This window comes from Cryptotermes secundus, unplaced genomic scaffold (genome assembly GCF_002891405.2).
Source record: "Cryptotermes secundus unplaced genomic scaffold, Csec_1.0 scaffold230, whole genome shotgun sequence".
Taxonomy (NCBI): Eukaryota; Metazoa; Arthropoda; class Insecta; order Blattodea; family Kalotermitidae; genus Cryptotermes; species Cryptotermes secundus.
Genome location: NW_019722429.1, coordinates 1,255,136 through 1,276,278, shown reverse-complemented (window position 1 = coordinate 1,276,278; position 21,143 = coordinate 1,255,136). Strand labels below are relative to the sequence as shown.

The 21,143-nt window shown below is 40.8% G+C and overlaps 1 long non-coding RNA gene across 1 annotated transcript in view; it reads left to right on the top strand.

Annotated features, from left to right (window-relative positions):
- Positions 1–21,143, top strand: part of LOC111861336 — a 196,082-nt gene that overhangs the window by 37,966 nt on the left and 136,973 nt on the right. The window contains exon 2 of the long non-coding RNA XR_002842220.2: positions 11,104–11,266. This is a non-coding gene — a long non-coding RNA (uncharacterized LOC111861336). The remainder of the gene's footprint in view (positions 1–11,103; positions 11,267–21,143) is intronic.

The following is a 21,143-nucleotide window of genomic DNA, read 5'->3' as shown; positions in this document are numbered from 1 at the left end:
ATGAAAGAAGATGTTTATATTGTGAAGATGGGAGATGGAAGGAACTGGCTCAGTGATAGGCTTTCATGTTAAAGGGCGAAGAACCGTTATGTTCTTCTGCAATAGCCTTTTCTTATTACATTACAGTCACGGGATTGTTGTTCTGCACGTCATCCATTATCTTGTTAAAAAGAGACGAACAAGGTATCGGAAGCTTACTTTATCTTGTTTCAAGCATAAGAAAGGGCTTTGGGCATATTTTTCACTTATAACTGTTTTCAAGATCAACAAATTCCTTTCAAGGTGCTCTGCTTTCGCGAGCTTAACGGTCTGGATCCGTGGATGACAGTAGATAGAACTGCCTCCCTCCCTGTCTCTGTATCAGCCTATGTGTCTGTCTGTCTATCTGAGTATCTCCTTATCTGCATGCCTGTCTGTCAGTCATTCAGTCTAACTTACAGTCTTCCTGCCTATACTTTTCGGCCTGACTCTTATCTATCCGTTCGTCCATCCATCCATCTGCCTCTCTGCGTATTATGCATTATTCCATCTCATTTTACATTAACTTTAATGTATAGCATTCCAGTCTTCCTGTAGACTCTGTTACGCATGATTAACAGTGGAATGTAGTGTCAAGAGGTCACGTCTATTTGTAATGTCTTATGCTCTCACGGTATAATGAATGTAAGAAGATGATTATAGAGACTCTTTCCTAATTTGGGCTCCAGCAGTAAGCGGTACCACCTTGTAATCCTGCGTAATTTAAACTACACGCTTTTACTTTCTATAACATCGCTTTGCCTGACGGGGCTTAGTTAGTAAACAGATGTCTGAAATGGGTGTATAATGCAGGGAGTCCAGACAATTCTTGGACTCAATATACAAAGAATTAGTATTAAGTATTAAGGCTTCACTGCTCATTGTAATTACACACACTACAGGACAACTAAACACACAAAAAATCGTTCACCTGTGCATCATCGTCTTATTATTAATATAGCTTAATATTAAAATAATGAAACAAGAAGATATGAAAGAAATGTGAACTCAGTCACAACTTTTCTTGTGTCTCCAAGTCTTAATGTTCTATTTTTGCTAAAATAGCTAAGCATTTGTTACAATGGAGGTTCTCACAACGGCCACTATAAACAGTTCTACATTCTGGGGCGTGACGCCGTGTAGTCCAATAGGAGTCCACTGACATATCTGACGAAAGTCGATGCAATTTTGAATTACACACTCTTACATCCCAGAAGTTATAATTCTCGAACTGAAGAACTCGTTTTCAGATGCTGAATGGCCTATTGTACTTAGTAAAAAAAAAACCTCGGCAGCGTGATCAGTTATGTTGTAATTAAATATGCATATATTCATATAAATATATATATAACCATAAAATCATATAAGATGTGTGTTCGGTTAATTATAATTGGGTGTGTTCAGGAAATCGCTATATACAAATTCGGAAATGCGGAATTTGAAGATTGTGTTTTAAAATTAACTGTGATGTCCCAGTTTCATTCTGATTCACAGTTATCGTCCACATAATCTTGTACGGTGCTTAACATAAGCAATTGAAAGTGCTATTTCACGACGCTCTTGGTTATGCAGAGGTTCAGATGGGAAGATGACCAGGAATTCTGTGCACTTGAGGACTTTAGCAGAAGCTGTTGTGAAGTATTTGAAGCTAGCATCCAAGTATTCTCTTCCGGAGGCTGAAGCCCCAAAACATGGAACCCCGCGAACGTGAAGATAGGATAAGTCAGTAGAGGTTCAGAGAGGGCAGGTCTACAGCCTACAGATTTGTCGCAAACTCATTTTGCTCACGGCTTGTTAGATCATGCTGAAATAACCGAACAGCCAAGCAGAGTGTGCGACAGCTTCCTCGAGAAGTCCACACACACACATATAATTTCTCTGGATTTTTCTGTCATTATGGCGCTGATAGATTCATCGCAGTTCCTACAAAAGCTTGTCAGTAAGCCCTATCATGAATCAGTTCAATACATTTCCTAATCTCAAATGTATTATCTAAGATAAGTATAAGTCTTCGTCATTATTCTGGCCTTCACATGTAAGTCTCAAATTGAATATGTCTCACGTGGTTTAAGACCAAAATTTTAAACTCGTTTCTTATCTTCCCCATGCAAATTATAGGCACCATCTATCTCATGCTTCCTCATATATTCAGCATAATTTTTTGCATGAAGAATACAAATTTTGAGGCTTCTTATTTGACCTATATATCAGACTTTATTCTGCTGTCTCTCTGCCCACCCCCGTCTGTTTCAGGTCCAGTATTTTCCTCAACACTATACTTAAATTTTCCAAGCCAATGTGAAAAATATAGCCCATAGAACGACATGTAAAATTATATTTTCATATTCTTATTTAGATAGGAGACCTGGGGTAGCGCAGTCGGTATAGCGACTGACTGCTGTCTGGACAACCAAGGGGTCGGAGTTCGAGTCCTGTTAGGGGCAAGAATTTTTCTTCTACATGTCGTCCAGATCGGCTCTGGGGCCCACCCAACCTCCTATCCAATGTATATCGGGGCCCCTTTCCTAGGAGTAGAACAGCAGGGGCGTGAAACTCACTACTCTTCTCTAGCTAGTGCCGAGGCCAAGAAAATGTGGGTATATACATCCACTTCCCCTTGCGCCTTTATGGCGTAGTGCTTAATTAAGCACAGGGAAAACTGTACGTTTTAAGTTAGGAGTTTGGAAGAAATAAACTTCTGAAGTGAATGTATCATGCATTGCTGTTGCTTTAAGGCTGTTATGTGTGGTCCAGCTACTTGGAACTTGCAATATTCAGAAAAGGGGAAAGGATATAAAAAGAACATTTCATTAAACTGCGATATTTCTGTTAAATAATAACACCCGGTTGCTCTGAAATGTAGCAATTCGAGATTTCTGTCTAATTTCCCAAGTTTATTGCCTTGTACGTACTCCTCGACTTGTGAGTCATTACGTGTACAGCTACAAATTCAAAGTTTAGGTAAGAAAATGTATTTATTGGGCATGCACGATGTACAGTTAGAGTCATGTGGAACTGAGCTGTGGAAAATAACAGGTAGGAGGATTCCGTCGCTTTCAGAAGTCGAAAGCATGTTAACGGTATTATTATTTTATTGCTAATGGGGTGGGACTAAGTCCCTTGTACTGCGGCCACTTCTGGCCTATTGTACCTGCCCCAGATGATAGGTGAGGGTGTTTGCGGAGCAGTTGGTGGAATGAAGATTGGCAAGGGAAACCAAAGTATTCGGAGAAAACCTGTCCTAGCACCACTTGTCCACCACAAATCCCACTTGACCAGACCCGGGATCGAACCCAGCCCGCCGCGGTGAGAAGCCAGCGACTAACCGCTTGAGCTATGGCGCGGCCCTATGTTAACGGTAACCACGGATGTCGGTTCAGCGTTTGTTGGTGGTCGGATCATGTCACTGCCATAACAAGGCTGTTCTGTTTAATAATGCTTCTTAAGATGAGGTGGATGGAACTAGATCACTATCGCTTGCACTTGCTGGTTTTGGTATTAGCGGTGTTGAACCTTGGTCTGTACAGCCACGGTGGCAAAGATTATGATGTAATGTCTGCTCTAATAATTCAGTCTGACAAGTGACTGGTTTGCTTGTCGATGGGGGGTTCGATTCTCGGCAAGGACACCACAACTGCACCGCTTCTGGTCACGCCCAGTCTTTCACTTAGGGACTACAACGGGCCCTTTCCTTCAGGTAAATTGACGAAACGTGTTCTCCTTCTGGTGTCAAGCCTGAGACTTTTTTTTAAACTCGCTGTGGGGGTTGGAGTCCAGCTGGGTCCACTCGGCACTGCGGCCACTGATTGGCCTATTGTACTCGCCCCGGGTGATTAAGATGATGGAGAATTTGTTGGAATGAAGATTGGCAGGGGAAGCCGAAGTGCTCGGAGAAAACCTGTCCCAGCACCACTTTGTCCACCACAAATCCTACTTGACCAGACCCGGGATCGAACCCTGGCCGCCGCGGTGGGAAGCCAGCTACTAACCGCTTGTGCTATGGCGCGGCCTGGTGTCAAGCCTAAGAATATATGGAACTTTACCTCCAGTTCACCTGTATGACTTCAGGGAATTGTGTTAGAAAGAGAAACAGCTTCGTTGCATTTTTCATTTGCTTAAGTGGCTCAGTGACCGCCTCTGTGGTCTAGTGGTTAGAGTTCCTGGCTACAGATCCATAGGCTCGGGTTCGATTCCCGGCGCTACAAGATTTTCTGAGAAGTAGTGGGTCTGGAGCGGGGTCCACTTAGCCTGTAAGGATAATTGAGAAGCTATCTCTAGGAAATAGCGGTTCCGGTCTAGAAAACCGAAATTAACGGCCGTGGGGATTTGTTACTCTGACGACGTGACACCATCTATCTGCAAAAGTTGGCACTAACTTCCCCGGTAAGAGGCGGTCGCTCGGTCGGTATAGTTCGCTTGCGGATTAAAACCACGGAGTTTTTTGTTTTAGTGTCTCAGTGATGAACAAGTAGGCTCTACGGACATGTGCCAATTACCCATGCCTGTATTTCTGTATTTATGCCTAATTTAATAATGCCACGAGTGTCTCTGGCTATCTCGAACGGTAGAATTATTAGTGAACCTTGAATTGGAAAGGATGTTGAATGAAGCGGTCGTGGCCTACTTTCAGGTATTATTCTGTTATTTGTCTCGATTGGCTTAAGAAAATCACAAATGTCTCTGTTACAATGATCGGTGTTCCTGCTTAGATCGAAATGGACAGCCTCTGAACAAAAGCAAGAAGCATTGCGACTTGACCCAACTTGCTCGGCGCATCCATATTAGTTACAGACATCCGATTGGGGTTGGGCCTAGAATCAACGGAAATTTCCGAATAAATATTATATCAGCTCTAATGACTCCGTCAGTTCTCCCAGCTGCGTAGTTACAATAGTAGCTGCTGAAGGGACTAACGGTACAAAGAGAATGTAAGTTGAATAATATTTTAACGCATATGACCATTGCTAGGCAACGGATCGATAAATACATTACTGGAGTTACGCTCTCAACAATAGGACATCCATTGCTAGGTTACAAACCAATAAACAAACATTATTGATAATATAAGACAGAGTTTTCCGTGGGATCCGTGCCGAGGAGTTATAAGAGAGTCGAATTCCGAAGCTGGCCGATACAGGAGGACGGAGGAGTACAACGAGCACAACAGAGAACGAGAATGGAGCGTGTCCTAGTGATCTGTGAAGTAGGTAGATTAGCGGTCTCGCTATAATTGTTGTGATTAAGGTAGACTGTCAATAAATCGAATCATCTAATCCAGAACCCATTATTATTAGTCACGGAGCCATAAACACGTAACAGTATATTCATCCAGCCCCTCAGCTGTAAGATGCTATTCTGATGCAAGGGGATTACGGCAAGCAGACAAATAAATGCTGTGTTATTCTCTTTATTTTCTGCAACTTTAGACGCAGTCAACTTGTTCTACAGTGAGTTACAGTTTCTCTGCTGTCTCCAAGCATCCAATAGGGAGAAGGCGCCACATTTCGAACGCTTAAGATAGGAGTTGTATTTTTTGTTGAGAGAATCCTGAATCATTAGCACGCTCTTACCTTCGAATAGTGCGATATGTCTAATGTGAGAACTGCTACTTAATGTGACCTTAAATGCACGTATATTGCAAGAATCAAGGAAAGCCAAGAAGTTGTGAAGGAGGGATCTGCGAAAATGGCAGCTGAATTTCGGATACGGATGTTTCGTTGTTTCGGAAAGGTAACTTAATGTAAGATTTGAGGTTTTCACGGCGGTGACTATGAAGAAAGTAGTCTTCTGGGATGTGGCACCGTGTAGATGTGGTGTTAACCGAAGTTTCGGAGGAACGTATCGCCTCCATCTTCAGGGTAGAAGGAAAAATAAGAAAATCCGCAAGCGAAGAGACCAGCAGTCTGCTTGTACCGGTTCTCACGGTCTCTTGACTTGCGGATTTTCTTATTTTTCCTTCTACCCTGAAGATGGAAGCGATACGTTCCTCCGAAACTTCGGTTAACACCACATGTACACGGTGCCACATCCCAGAAGACTGCTTTCTTCAGGTAACATGATGATTGAGAAATGTAATTCATATAAAAGAACGATAAGAAATTGAAAAGAACAAGATAAACTTATGTCTGCAGTACGTCCTAATTATTATTTTCCTTATAAAGAAGGGGCGACCATATTTGAAAGATGTTAATTAAATGAATATTTGAAAAATAATAATCACATAGTTTTAAACAACACTAGCATAATTAGGTCTTTCAGAAAACCAATTCCTTTTACATTTTTAGAATACATTGCAATTCCCATGGAGTCTACGGTCTAGTCCTTTCTTCTAGTACCAGCCACTTAAGAATGGACAAACAACAAGACTACATAAAATAAGGCTCCTAATTTCGGATGCTCGAAAATCTCAACCATGTTAGGTATCCGAAATTAGGCAACCCAGTACTAATCTTAACTTGGTAGCATAAGGAAGAACTAGAGCTTTTGGAAGCAATGTGAACACAAGATATACATGTTATAATGTATGTATATAATTATGTTATTATAAACAACGTTCAAGTTAAAACTCAGACATGGTTTGGAGTCCATTGTCCTGTAAGCTAAAGTATTGCGTTAGAATTGACAGATACCTATACACTGACGATAAAAAATATACTGATGCTTCAGCTTCCAGATTATCACTGCTAAGAAACTGGTCGGGTAGAAGGCCTTAGGCCCAGTGACTGACACAGCAGTGCGGCCCTTAAAGTAAAAAGTAAAATTAAAAAAAAAAGTAAAGCTCTCCCTATAACAGCCATGAAGGCCCATAGGGTTGTGAGACGTTGAGGGTCCCACATTATCTAGACAATCGGCTAAAAAGATGGCGGTAAGGTTGTCAGCCTTACGCACCGGCCGGGCTTTACTCCGCAGGAAAATTATTTAATTAATTCTTGGTACTCATTTCTGTTAGAGGCTGAGTTGACCCTAGGGCCATAGTGCGGCTGGAAGGATTAGGTCAATCGAAAAAAAACAATGACCTCATCGGGACTTGAATCAGCAACCTTCCGGCTTGTAGCATAGTGCCTCAACCACTATGCTACAGCCCTTACTTACTGAAAAACCACGCTATTCTAAATTAGGCGTCTGTCTGAAATATGACACCTTTGTCCTACTGCCTTTACTATCAGTGCTGAACACGATCAAAACTCGCGGAAGACAAGAACCAGTAGTCGTATGCAGTTAAGTGGAACTACAAATGAGGATTCAGTGTATTATAGATATACTGACTGCANGGTGTTAACACCACATATACACGGTGCCAAATCCCAGAAGACTGCTTTCTTCATAGTCACCGCCGTGAAAGCCTCAAATCTTACAAGTTTGTATCAAGTTTGCTCGTTTATCTCCCCACCCAATTTTTGAAACGTACGTAACGACATAAAGATAATTGACTCTTCTTCCTTCTACATTTGCCTGTACATGACTTTTGTACTAAGAGGAAATCCTGTCATTAACGTCTGTTTTGAACCATTCCATGAAGACTGGAAGGATCCTGTTGTTGTACCAACTTCAAAGAAGAGCTGCAACACTGATGCAGTAATTATCGAGGAATATCACTCTTAANTGGACCTGTCGTCTTGACAGATTACTGATGATGATGATGATCACTGTTATCAACTTATTACTAAATTTTATTCAATGTCCTTCCTTACAGGTTAAGTCCATATATAGACGAAGTTATTGTGGGTTATCTGTGTGGGTTCCGACTTAAGAGATCGACGACTGATCAGATAATTTTACTGGTCAGTTACTGGACAAAATATGGGAGTGCAATGAGAAATGCATATTAGCTATTCATAGACTTGAAGCAAACCTATGATTCAGTTAGGAAGGAAGTATTGTACAGGATTCTCAATGAGTGTATGATAACATGAAATTAGTTAGGCTTAATGAAATGTGTATAAATAAAACATATAGTAAAGCCCATAGAGGCCGGTCACGGTAGCCGAGCGGTCTAAGGCATGTACTATCTTCGCTCGCTTGGAAACCTGGATCGTGGGTTCGAATCCCACTCAGGGCATGGATGTTTAGTTTGTTTGTGTGCGTTTTTCTGTGTTTGTGTACAGGTAGAGGCCTTGCGACGAGCTGATCACCCGCCCAAAGAGTCCTACCGAATGTGTATGATCTACAAAAACCGAAGTGAACTGGGGCTGTATTGCCAAGGAAAAAAAAGCCCATAGATGTAAACGTTTCTCCGATAAAAGGGAGATGTTTTATCTCCTTTGCTTTTCAACTTTGCTTTAGGATATCCTATTAGGAAGGTCAATGGAAACCAGGATGGAACTGAAATTAAATGAGATAATCATATTCTGGTTTATGCTGATGATGCAAATATTTTTGGAGACAACATAAATGCCACGAAGAAAGCACACATGCTCCAACTGATGCCAGTAATGAGGCTGGACTAAAAGTAGACACAGAGAAAACTAAGTATATTTGATGTCTTATGACTAGAATGCAGGAAAACGCCACAACATGAAAATAGGCAATACCGAAAATGTGGCGAAGTTCAAATATTTGTGAGAGACAGCAAGTGATCAGAATTCGATGCACGAGGAAATAAAGGGCACATTCAATTCCGATAATGCTTGCTACCATTCAGTTTAGAAAATTTCTTTGCTCGTCTGCTGTATAAATTAAAAACCCACTACACTGAACTATATTTTTTTCTGTAGTTCTCGTGGGTGTGAAGTTTGGCCTTTGCCCTTAAGAGAAGAACATAAACCGAGGGTGCTTGGGAAAAGAGTGATGAGGATATATAGGATCCGAAGATAGATGGAGCGATAGAAGGTTAAAGATAGGAAGGTAGGGTGGTATTTTTATTCATCTGGCTCTTGATAGGTCTAGTGGCGGGGTCTTGTGAACACAACAATGACATTTCGGATTCCACGAAATGTTAGCAAATGCTTGAGCAGCTGAGCGACTGATGGCTTCTCAAGGAGGACTCAGCTTCATGGAGTTAGTAAGATCTGAATATAAATCGAACACACGTTATACTGGTTCAACCGACCCCATTGTTATATTCATAAGAGAAATGAGGTACGATGGAAGGTGGAAGACTAAGGCGCAGGATGATGTTCAGTTAAGGGTTTTTGTATTAGCAGTGTTAGCCTTCCGGTTCTGATGCTAGAGAAATATTGATAACAATAAATATAAAGAAAAATATATTATATGCATATGGATATAGACGGGGACACGAGCGAAAGGGCCCCTCTCTTTTGTGAAACCGGGCTTAATACTGTAATGCACGTTTGCTTTGTTAGAGACGTGTTCGTCTATGTTAATAGTGACTGCGTCGAACTTACGATATCTCCTACTGCACCCATACTTTTGCTACTGGCTACAGAAGTAAGAGAAAGACGGACACAGTTTGACGTCCGAGATAATGATAGTAACAGGAATAATTCCAAGAATCGAACATAGCAGACTGGAGTTTCTGAAATCAGCGGCAGCACATGTAGAGAACTACAAAGGGTACGTCAGATCTTCACCGCCAGTTTTATTGGAATGTCTAAGAAGAATGGAGAAGGTATCTTTGTATTTCGTATCTTAGTAGTTAAATCCATAAAGGATGATGATAATGGTAATATTGATGGTGATGATAACAACAGAAGAAGAAATGATTTCCAAATATATCCATGTAACTCTGGACCAATCAGCTGTCTGCACGTGAAACTTCAGAAGGTGCCGCTAGTATGGTCAGAGGATTACTGAACAGTAACAACGCTTTGACGTAGCTACTTATCAAGGAGCAGACAAAAAATTACAGCCAATAAGTATTTCATGCAAAAACGACAACAATAATTGCAACGACAATACGATTTGTACCATAACAGAACAAATTAAACATCTCCGGCTCCAATAATTTTGTCTTACAATTGGACATCCTAGAAATAATATTGTACACTTCACATAGAGAAATATTATAACATTCGTAAGTTATTGCAACTATATTAAAAATGTGTTATTAAACAGAAATTGCAGTTTTGTTGAACGTACAAGTTTCAGTGCTAGAATCTTCTTTCTCCATTCACTCTGCTTATAACTGAGTATGAGAAAGTCTACTGTAGCATATGCTACATTCGGTTTAATGTGCGTCTTAACACTTTGAGGACCTTTTTATTTATTGCTAGTGGTGTGGGACTAAGTTCCTTGTACTGCGGCCACTTCTGGCCTATTGTACCAGCCCCAGATAATAGGTGAGGGTGATTGTGGAGCAATTGGTGGAATGAAGATTGGCAGGAGAAACCGAAGTACTCGGAAAAAACCTGCCCCAGCGCTACTTTGTCCACCACAAATCCCACTTGACCAGACCCCGGGATCGAACCGGGGTCGCCGCGGTGGGAAGCCAGCGACTAACTGCTTGAGCTATGATCCGGCCCTTTGAGGACCTTAGTAAGGATTCAGGTATCGTGCCCACATTAATTGCTGTAACCGTACATTTATGTCTCATGTGCAATGAGTGCAAATTATTTAAGGACAGTTAATTTTCTCATTAACGTTTCCCGCCACTTGGTTTCTTGGAAATATCTCGGTCTGGTAACGAACATAACTTTGTTTATCCCTGATCTACTGTGCAAAGCTTTTTGAAAAGCATCAGTGTCTCTCTGTAATACGAAATTATAGCGTGATTAACTTTGCAGCGGTGGGTATCTATCTGCAAAAATAGGTGTTTATTAATGACCTTCGAAGGAAATGAGGTAAGCGCAGATTTGGAAAAAATATAAACAGATGGGAAAAATCTTCGCGAAGCAACCCGAAACGCGTCCATTTATGAAACACACTGCTATTTTCTTTTGAAGCGTAATACTTGTTCATTTAAGTGATAATTGGAAGTTACCTTTTCCTAGTTTAAATTTTTTATTCGTATTAACTGACTTCTTATACCGACTTCAAAAGGTTTCTACGGATTCCGACGAGGACGTGTATATTTTTAGTTTGTTAGCCATTAAAATGTTCACAAATGAGATAATATATAAAATATGCAAAAAGGAAATAACGGATAAAGTGAAGGTTAATGACTCGCTGGTTATTTACCACCGGCAGATGGCACCGCGCATCGTTCCCGTGATCTGCCTGTGACGCTTCTGCCCTTAAAAATGGTCAACTGGCGCAGCTGGTGTAGAGCTTGTAGAGCTTCATTCCGATTTTGTCACTAATTGGACCGTAGGCATCTAAGCCGTGGACTAGAACACAACTTCGACAGAAGGTAAGAATAGAAATATTAGCGTTAATGGGCTTCGTTTTATTGAACTTCTTACGTAATTGCTATAAGTGAAATCATTGACACATAAACATAGACGGTAGTATAATATTGAAATAAAATTAATGAACATAGATTATGAGATTACGGGCTGAATTCATCGGTCACAGTATATGGTGCAATGGCCACTTTTGTGAACACGTTAATGAGCATGTTTTAATTTAAAATTACTACATATCAAAGACTAGGAGAATAAACTATGGGATGAATTAATTTGGCCGGTCACGGTAGACGAGCGGTCTAAGGCATGCACTGTCTTCGCTCGCTCGGAAGCCGGGATCATGGATTCGAATCCCACTCAGGGCATGGATGTTTAGTTTGCGTTTAGTGTCCGTTCTCCTGTATCTGTGTACAGGTAGAGGCCTTGCGACGAGCTGATCACCCGCTCAAGGAGTCCTACCGTAGGCCTAGGCCCACTGGGGCTGTAGTGCCAAGGAAAAAAAATGAATTAATTTATCGTTGATGAAGGAATACTTCCGTATAACACGAATAGGTACACTGAGAGGAGTAAAACGAAATTCGGAGAGTGGTTAGCTTTCTTGAATTTTGGGGCGCATGTTCCGTTCCTTACGTCACTTTTGGTTACATTTCACAAAAAGTAGCAGGTCTCAGGTATAAAGTTCGGAAAAATATGCCCTTTTAAAAATAAACAAGCCGGTCACGGTAGCCGAGCGGTTTAAGTCATGTACTGTCTTCGCTCGCTTGGAAGCCGGGATCGTGGGTTCGAATCCCACTCAGGGCATGGATGCTTAGTTTGTGTGTGTGCGTTTTTATGTGTTTGTGTACAGGTAGAGGCCTTGCGACGAGCTGATCACCCGCCCAAGGAGTCCTACCGAATGTGTAAGATCTGGAAAAACCGAAGTGAACAGAGAAGTTCATGGAGGTAGGCCTAGGCCCACTGGGGCTGTAGTGCCAAGGAAAAAAAATAAAGAAGCTGATTTAAGTAAATACGAAATACTGGTCGATGCACTTTCAGTAATAGGCGTAATCGTTTATGAGGCCTTTAACATCTGATGTGACCAAGGATGACGCCATATGCAAATGTGTTTTATGTTTAAAACGCTTTGGTCAAGAGATGCTTAAGCTGAGGAAGGTTGAATTGGGCGAGGTCTGTACAGCCACAAACTAAGTCTGTACTTCTTATAATCATATACTACGATAAAAGTGAAATGTTTCTATTTTCAAGTGCAAATAATAAATTACGCGCTTTAACTATTAATTTTATCCACCATTTAGCGTGTCTTTGTAGGCTTCAAGAAAGCCTATGATTCAGTTAGGAGGGAAGTATTGTACAATATTCTAATAGAGTTTGGGGTACCCAAGAAACAAGTTAGGCTGATTAAAATGTGTTTAAACGAAACGTATAGTGAAGTCCGTGTACGTAAACATTTGTCTGATAAATTTCCTATCCAGAATGGTCTAAACAAGGAGATGCTTTATTGCCACTGCTTTTCAACTTTGCTTTAGAATATTTTCAAGGAGGTTGAGGTGGGTAGGGCATACGAGTATAGCACGAATGAGGGAGAAGATGAATGTATATAGGATATTGGTGGGAAAGACAGAAGAAAAGAACCACTGGGAAGACCTAGACGTAGGTGGGTGGACAATATTAAAATGGATCTTAGAGAGATAGGATGGGATGATATGGATTGGATTGATCTGGCTCAGAATAGGGATCAGTGGAGGGGTCTTGTGAACACGGTAATGAACCTTCGGGTTCCGTAAAATGCTTGGAAATTCTTAAGTAGCTGCAGAATTGGCGGCTCCTCCAGAAGAGCTCAGCTCCATGAGTGAGTACTTTAGCATGACTTCTTCAAGTAGAAGGATTTCTTCGCTGTGAAATTCGATGTATCGCACCGTCCTTGTATTTAGGCTCCGAAAACAAGTTTCTTGTCCCGGTGAGAGTGTTGCTATTGTATTGTGTAGCAGACATGTATATTTCTTGGTAGTACGTTACAACACCAGACGTCGGTGGTTGCATCACTTAAATTAGGATCAACCACTTATAGTACAAATTTATTACCGTTCATGCGATCATTTCACAATATCTTAGGGTATTCTGTAAGGACTAAATAGCACAGCACAGACGAATATTAACAATACCGTACAGGCTCGCACACTCAAGTTGGTTTTCAGATTCCACCAGCGGTGACGTAATGACGTGTGAACTACCGGACTACACGGGGTTACATGCTACTTCACGCGCGCTTTTAAGATCGTAATTCAATTTAACAAATTATTACCAAACAAAGGAAGGAAAAACAAAACGTTAAAGTCATTTTCATTTTAAGTTCTGATACGAAATAACCATATTTTAGTTGGAGCATCTCACTTTTCTGCCTAATCGCTCAGATTTCTGTGCATTTGATGCAGCAGTCCGAAAGAACTCTCATTCGAACGGAATAGAATGTTCTCCAGTGGGCCCTAAGCCATTCTGCCATCTTTTCTTTCCACGGCTGATTAAATTTCAGATGCAGTTTCATTAATACAAATTTTTCGCTTGTCTCGAATAGGAGATCAATTGACGCCTGAGCTTCAACACATGTTACAGTTGATGGTGGCCCAGAACACAACCCTTTCGTGTCTCATTGCCCATTCGTAAAATGTCTTGTGGCTTGTGGAGATATGGTCATATTTAACTGCCATTCTACGTTCCCACCTCATGACTCAAGTTACGAGGGTTCAAACCCGGCGGAGGTCGTGGAATTTTTAAGAACGGAAAAATTCAGGGAACAAGTCCTCCGGGAGGGACTTTAAACCGTGGTTCCCGTGTCGTAGATTTACGGCACGTAAAAGAACCTCATATCTCTAGGATACCTCTGAGCTAAATTGGGCAAATTTCCTGCCCAAGTAGTTTCCAATGCCTCCGGTAGATGGGGAAGCTTAGGTACCAATGCCAGAGGAAGGACGACCTCACTGACAGAAAGGGACTAACTATTAGATACCACTGCCAGTAGAAGGCCGAAACCTCGCTGGCAGAAAGGGAACGATAGCGAGCACCAGTACCGGTAGGGTATGGAGACAGTAGCAATTCAAAAGAGGACGCACAATAGATCAAACTGGTCGCGGTGCATGGGGTAACCCGCCCCCTCAATTCTGAATACTGAATACTGAACTGCCATTCTACCCTAAATATTGCTAGTTTTCACAGCCTCTGCTTAAAAGTATCGCATCAAAACTTTGTTTTCTTCCTAGCGCAATGTATCATTGTAGCAGCTGCAGGAAACGTGCCAAAGAATCACCAGTAAGTGCAAGTAGGAACGGTTCGTACAGTTTATGTCCAACTTCTTCAGTGCTGCTGTCGTCACTTTTGATGTCAACTAAAATCGTAATGATTATTTTACTTTTCTTTTGTAAAGAAAATATATTAGTAATGATGGAACGTAATTTACAGGCAAAATATTCCAGTCGGAAATATTGAGAATGATGGGACAGTATGTGTGAGAATTACTTGAATTGTCGTAAAATTTGGAAATGTGCTCACCGAATTTGTTAGGCGTACACAGACCTACCAGTGCGCTCTCTGTTGCTTGGAGATTTCATTTGTCTTGAGTTTTACGTAGGTCCAATGCAGACTCAAATAAAAAAAAAGTACTACAGAATTATTTGACTACACCGTCCAGTGTGACTCAATTATGTACATAAATATAAACATATATTTATATATATGATGACTTTATATGTTTCTGTCATTTAATAACCATCTTCAGAAGGCAAATAAGAGCATGCTGAGGAAGCTACTATTACATAAATCAAAGTACATCAAGTACAAACTTATCCAAAGTTTTATATATAAAGATTTGAATTAAGCTAAAATGTGGTGAGCTGAAATTTTAATAAAATTCTTATTATTTGAAATCTTAAACTGCTAAGGTTCGTGTCTTCACGTCTTTTCTATCAAGGGGAGATTTGGTAGACTGCCTCCCTTGGAGCTCCGGGCAGATTTTTCTTCTTTATATAGTTGGTTAACAGTCTGTCTGTTGTTGAGCTGCTTCTCCACTCGTTTGTTAAACTTATAAAAAACGTAATTTGACTATATGTACAAATATATATATAAAATATTTACCACATTGGAAAATATCTGAAATGAAAATTATATTGTTAGGGGAGGGTAAGGAGTTTATTCTGTCTCTTTAACGTACTTTATAAGAGTTTTTAAAATGGGTAATTTAAGCTTAATATAAAGAGAACACTTTATATTCAACCAGTATGAATTAAAATTTAAATTCATCTGCACAAAATTTCACCAAAATGAGCAGAACATTTTCCTGGGTGGAATATGTGGATGGATGAACCGACGGACATGACCTCCCTCCACACGTTCACTTTATTCACTTTGTGCAAATGCCGTAACCTATAAAATTATATGTTAATATTTTATATAAATGCGGTTACATCTACAGTGTTATGTTCTCTGCATGTTCTTAATCTCTTGTCGATATAAGAATGAAATACGGCTCTGTCGGCACCGCTCCAGAGCCCAGTGCCTGCCTGATTTCGTTAGGTGAAAGTTTGCACAGCCGCCCGAGACAACAATAATTCTCTATTCCTTTCCAGGCGACGACACAGTTACAAAAAGAGAAAAGAAAGTGGTTGAAGCATGCGCACAACGTGCTGCAGATTTGTGAATTCTGAGAGCAACTGGGTCCTATTGAAACTTCGTAGAACAGCATAAGGAACGGGAAGGACAGGGCATACCAAAATTAAGTGCCAAATAATTCATTCACTTCCCAGAAGATTCAATCTCTGAGGATGTAATTCTCCTACCGTCTTTCACACGCAGTTACCACTCACCCTGTTCTACGCCGTCAGTATGTTTAACGCACTGTGCAAATGTTACAAGTTTACATGTATAACTTAAATATGTAACGCTAAAATGTTATCTTCCGCGCGGTGTAAGGCATGAACTCTCTTCGCTCACTCGAACACTGGGACGTGGGTGGCATGGATATCTGTCTGCGTTTATTCTGTGTTTATGTTGTCCTGTGTATGTAGCGGTCTTACGACAGGCTGATCCCCCATCCAAGGAGTCCTACCGACTATCTTAGGATTAAGAATCTGAAGTGAAAAAAGAAGTTTCACGGATGCCCTACGCTCCAAGTGGAAGCAACAGGAAAAAGAGAGAAAATCTGTTTTCTTAACTCCCTGTGCTGGTTTGTATTGTGTTGGTTCTGTGTTCGAATATAGGGACTAGCCGTATCGATCTGACCCAACTGAAGAGGCTTTTTACTTGAGGACGGAGACAGACAGCCCAGTCTCCGGAACGTTATTCGCAAATAAAAACACAGGACAGTGGATACTGTCCAAAGAGGAAATAATTTTTTAACATATATTCACAAATTTCAGACCCTGTTAATCTCTTAGATCATACTGGCCTGTTGACAGCGACCAAGGTGACAGCAGAGATATGGGAATATAATATTAATATTAGCATTAAGATCATAAGTTAGGATGAAAGCAGATATAACTGGTGCAGGATCGTGACCAATGGTGGACTATTTATTGCTCGTGTTAAACGTTCGGGTTCTGGTTCCTGAGAGTAAAGTAAGTTACATTTCATCAAAATACTAAGTGCGACAGGGTACACAAATATTCCGATGCAAATATAATATTGTAGAATAATCTAGTTCGAAATGTTGTCCAGTAATGCAAGCAACTGCAGCTTCATATTAATCTTAAATTCACAGAATATTAAGGAAAAAAAACGAATATGGAAAGATGACATTTTCATTTGCGTCTGATGCACCTTTCACACATCATATTCGGAAAAATATTTCTGTCCAGAGATAAATACCAGAGATGTTACATTCCCTACTCCCGTAATTAGCCCCTTTGCCACTTCTTATAAGTTTTCTAAACTCTTGGAATTTATCACATTTTTAATCATTGCAAGAAATTCGGAACAATAGGACGGTGATATCCCAGAAGATAGAATTCTTCATAACCACGGCTGTGGGAATCTCAAATCTTGCAAAGTCAACAGTAGAATTTTGTGTACTACATCCTTGAAATACGGGGGCACGCGGTAGCGTAGTTGGTTGAGGCACTATAGTATAAGCCGAAAGGTCGCGGGATTGAATCCCGATGAGATGGATTTTTTCAACTGACCTAATCCTTCCAGCCTCACTATGGCCCTGGAGTCGACTCGGCCTCTTACAGAAATGAGTACCAAGAATATTCTTGGGGGTAAAGGGCGGCCGGCGCGTAGGGCTGACAATTTTGCCGCCATCTTTGAGCCGATTTTCTAGATAATGTGGGAACCTCAGCATCTCACAACCCTATGGGTCTTCACGGCCTGTTACAGGGATACCTTCACTTCACTTAGTTGACATCCTTAAAATATTTAATTCATTTACAGAATACAGTTTCATAAGGACGTTACTCTGCTTATCGTTGGCACGTGTTCTTCGTAAAGTAGAAAAATGTAAAAAATATATTCTGCTCGGCTTATCCTTCGACACTGAAGATGAAGGAAACATGTACCCCCGAAACGTTGGTTGACTTTCAACGGACTACAGGGCGTTATGTCCCTGCAGAGAGAACTCATCAATTCTTGACACGTTTACTTGCTCTTAATATTTCGAACTGAATGACGTCAAAAGTTCAGTTTTGAGAAGTGTACCGATATTTCAGTACCGCCACGTGATCTCAAATACAGCAGTTAAATGTCTTTAAAGAAAATGCTGACAATTTCGGCTTCCACATACAATTGTGAAGAACCCCTTTATTATATATTGACAAATTCGATATAATAGTATAGGTGAAAAATAAATATTTGTATTTTGTGCATTTCAACTTGAACATTTGCGTCAAATATTGGAGACACTTGTCAATAAATATAACCACCGTTATGTGTTGCATAATGGTGAATGCTCATAATACATTATGTAATTGAGGGCTGTAAAATTGACTATACCCGGCTTGCGAAGTTGATATTGTGAGGGCAGTGGAAATATTCTTCCACCCCAAAAATACGTGTTAACGTTTTCTTCCTCTCTGAGAACCCGATGAATATTTCCGGGGAGAGAAAAACTTCACGATGTCTTTAATGTACCATGTGGTTCTTCAACTGATTTAACACGACATCTAAATTATAACTTACAAAGCAAAAATTGTTTTTTAATTCGCTTAGTGTGGGGGTGGAGTCCAACTGGATCCACTCGTCACGGCGGCCATTGATTGGCCTATTGTAGCTTGCCCTGGGTGATTATGATAATGGAGAATTTGATGGAATGAAGATTGGCAGGGAAAACCGAAGTACTCAGAGAAACCCTGCGCTAGCGCCACTTTGTCCACCACAAATCGCACTTGACCAGACCCGGGATCGAACCCGGGCCACCGCGGTGGGAAGCCAGCAACTAACAGCTTGAGCTATGGCGCGTCCTAACATAGAAAGTATAGAATTAGCCTGATATCTAGATGGCGTGCAATATCGATTTAATCTAGCGAGACTTTAGCGTTTGATATTCAAGTATTCTCAGTCTGGCAACATTTACTTGCAGTAAATATATTCAAGCTTTGTGGATTTAATTTCCGTTCTCGTTCTTGTGCTTTAAAAGCCTGATTATTGCAGTTAAGATCTTAAAGTTTGTGACGACGGTACATTAGTACAAATATTACGTTTTTGGACATTATCCATCGTCCTGTCTTTATCTAAAAACTCCGTCCTGTTTATTTTTCAAAACACAAAATTTATGAAACTAGATTCTGTCTACGCCTTCAGATAAAACTTACTCAGTTTGGCCCAATCAGTAGCAGTAGGGACTAGGGACTAGGGACTAGTTCTGTCGATTGGGCCAAACTGAGTAGGTTGTTATGAATATTTTTCTTATTAGTTCTCATGGACTTAGCCTGGTCTCAGGTATTTATAATCTTCATGTTTTGTGACATCGGTTTGTCCAGTGATTGAGGCTAGCTCTTTCTAACGGACCCAACAGGTGTTTTCCTTCACCTGAAGACGGAAACAAATCCAGTTTCCGAAACGTCGTGTTTTTATTAGTTATCTTAAAAACTAGGACGATGAATAAAGTCCAAAAACCCAATATATCAGTGAGTAGGTTTTACCTAAAGACAGATACAGCATCCAGTCTGCTTGTACTGGTTCTCACAGTCTCTTCGCTTGCGGATTTCTTGTTTTTCCTTCTACCCTGAAGATGGAGGCGATACGTTCCTCCGAAACGTCGGTTAACACCACATCTTCACGGTACCACATCCCAAAAGACTGCTTTCTTCAACTAAAATGCTTGTTTCCACATTGGAGTAACATGGCTGAGCTTCCTCCGTTCCAGGAAATGACGTAGATTCTCATTCGGACTCTTTTGCGAACTCTTCCAGTCTTCTCTCTCAGGACACTTAACGTCTACTCAAAAGGATCGCCTTGAGGCAACACACAGTTTTAGAAGGACAATGTCCAATAGCATGAGAAAGTTGCGGCGGATGTCCTTAGCCTCTTTCTAGAAGGGTTAATTATATTATCCCGGCTTCGAATTCCTATTTCTTGCATTTTTGCTTTCATAGAACCCCCGAACGTGAAACTAAGAGAGTGAGGTCAGGAGTACATGGTGGCCATGCAGTTGGCCCTTTTTTCCCCCTCTCATTGCTGGAGAAATACGCTATTGAGCCACATCTGTATTGTGCTTCGTGGTGAAGTGTGACAAAAAATGTAAATGGGTTAAGGATCTTCCAGGAAAAATTAATATTTGCTTTAATTTTTTTTACAGTTCAAAAGCCTGCATAACTCAGTCTGTATAAGGACTAGGCGTCGGGCTTGACTGCAGAGGAGTCGGGCTCTATTCCTGGGAAAGGCAAGAGAATTGTCCCTTCTCCATAATGTTCAGACATGTTCTGGGGCCCACACAGCCCCCTATACAACGTGTACTGGGAGCTTTTTCCCTGGGTGCAAAGTGGCAGGTGCTCGAAAGTGACCTCTGACCTCCCATCTTAATGCCGAAATTCAGAATGTTGAAGCTGTACCTTCACTTCCCCATATATCTTCAGGCCTCACTGCTTAATTACTTAAACTCAGGGATTAATTTACCTTTACTATCAATATTTGTTTCGCCTTACAGGCACATTTTGTTTTCCAAAAGTCAGTGAGGGATGTGATACTTGAAGCATTCTAATCGAGGAATTTCATCATCGGCATACTTTTCAATTTGACACTATATAAACTTTCAAACACTTTCAAACATATAAACACTTTCAAACGAGAAATATCTGTCCACATTTATTCCCCCAAGTGACTTACTTCGAAGTTCCAGTAAGTTAAAGCAATACATTTCGATGTAAGCTTCATATACACACACACATATACGTAGGTAAGTAAAAAATTATCCGCACTCTTGTTTTTCCAATCCATACATACAAATATAGGGGTTGAACAAGTACTTCATTTTTCTACATAGTCTCCTCCCTTTTCGATGCACTCGGTCCAGCGGTCCAAAAGCTTGCGTATTCCCTCCACGAAGAAGGTTTTCGGTTGGTCGCGTAACCGTTTATGCACCGCTTCCCCCACTTCTTTGTCCGTAGAAAATCAAAAACCTCGTAGAACATCTTTGAGCGGTCCAAAGTGATGATAGTCGGAAAGGGTGTTCCAGCACCTCGAAACACAAATGGTTAATGGTTTCAACGGTCTGGCCGTCCTTGTGTGAGTGTTCATTGTCATGCAACAACAACACTTTCTTTGACAATAAGCCTCGGCGTTTGGTGCGAATTGCTGGCTTCAGATTGTTGGCCAGCAAATCACTGTATCTTGCACTGTTCATCGTACACCCATTTTCATGTAGTCTTCCAGTATAGGCCTTTTTGAGTCCCAAAAATCGGT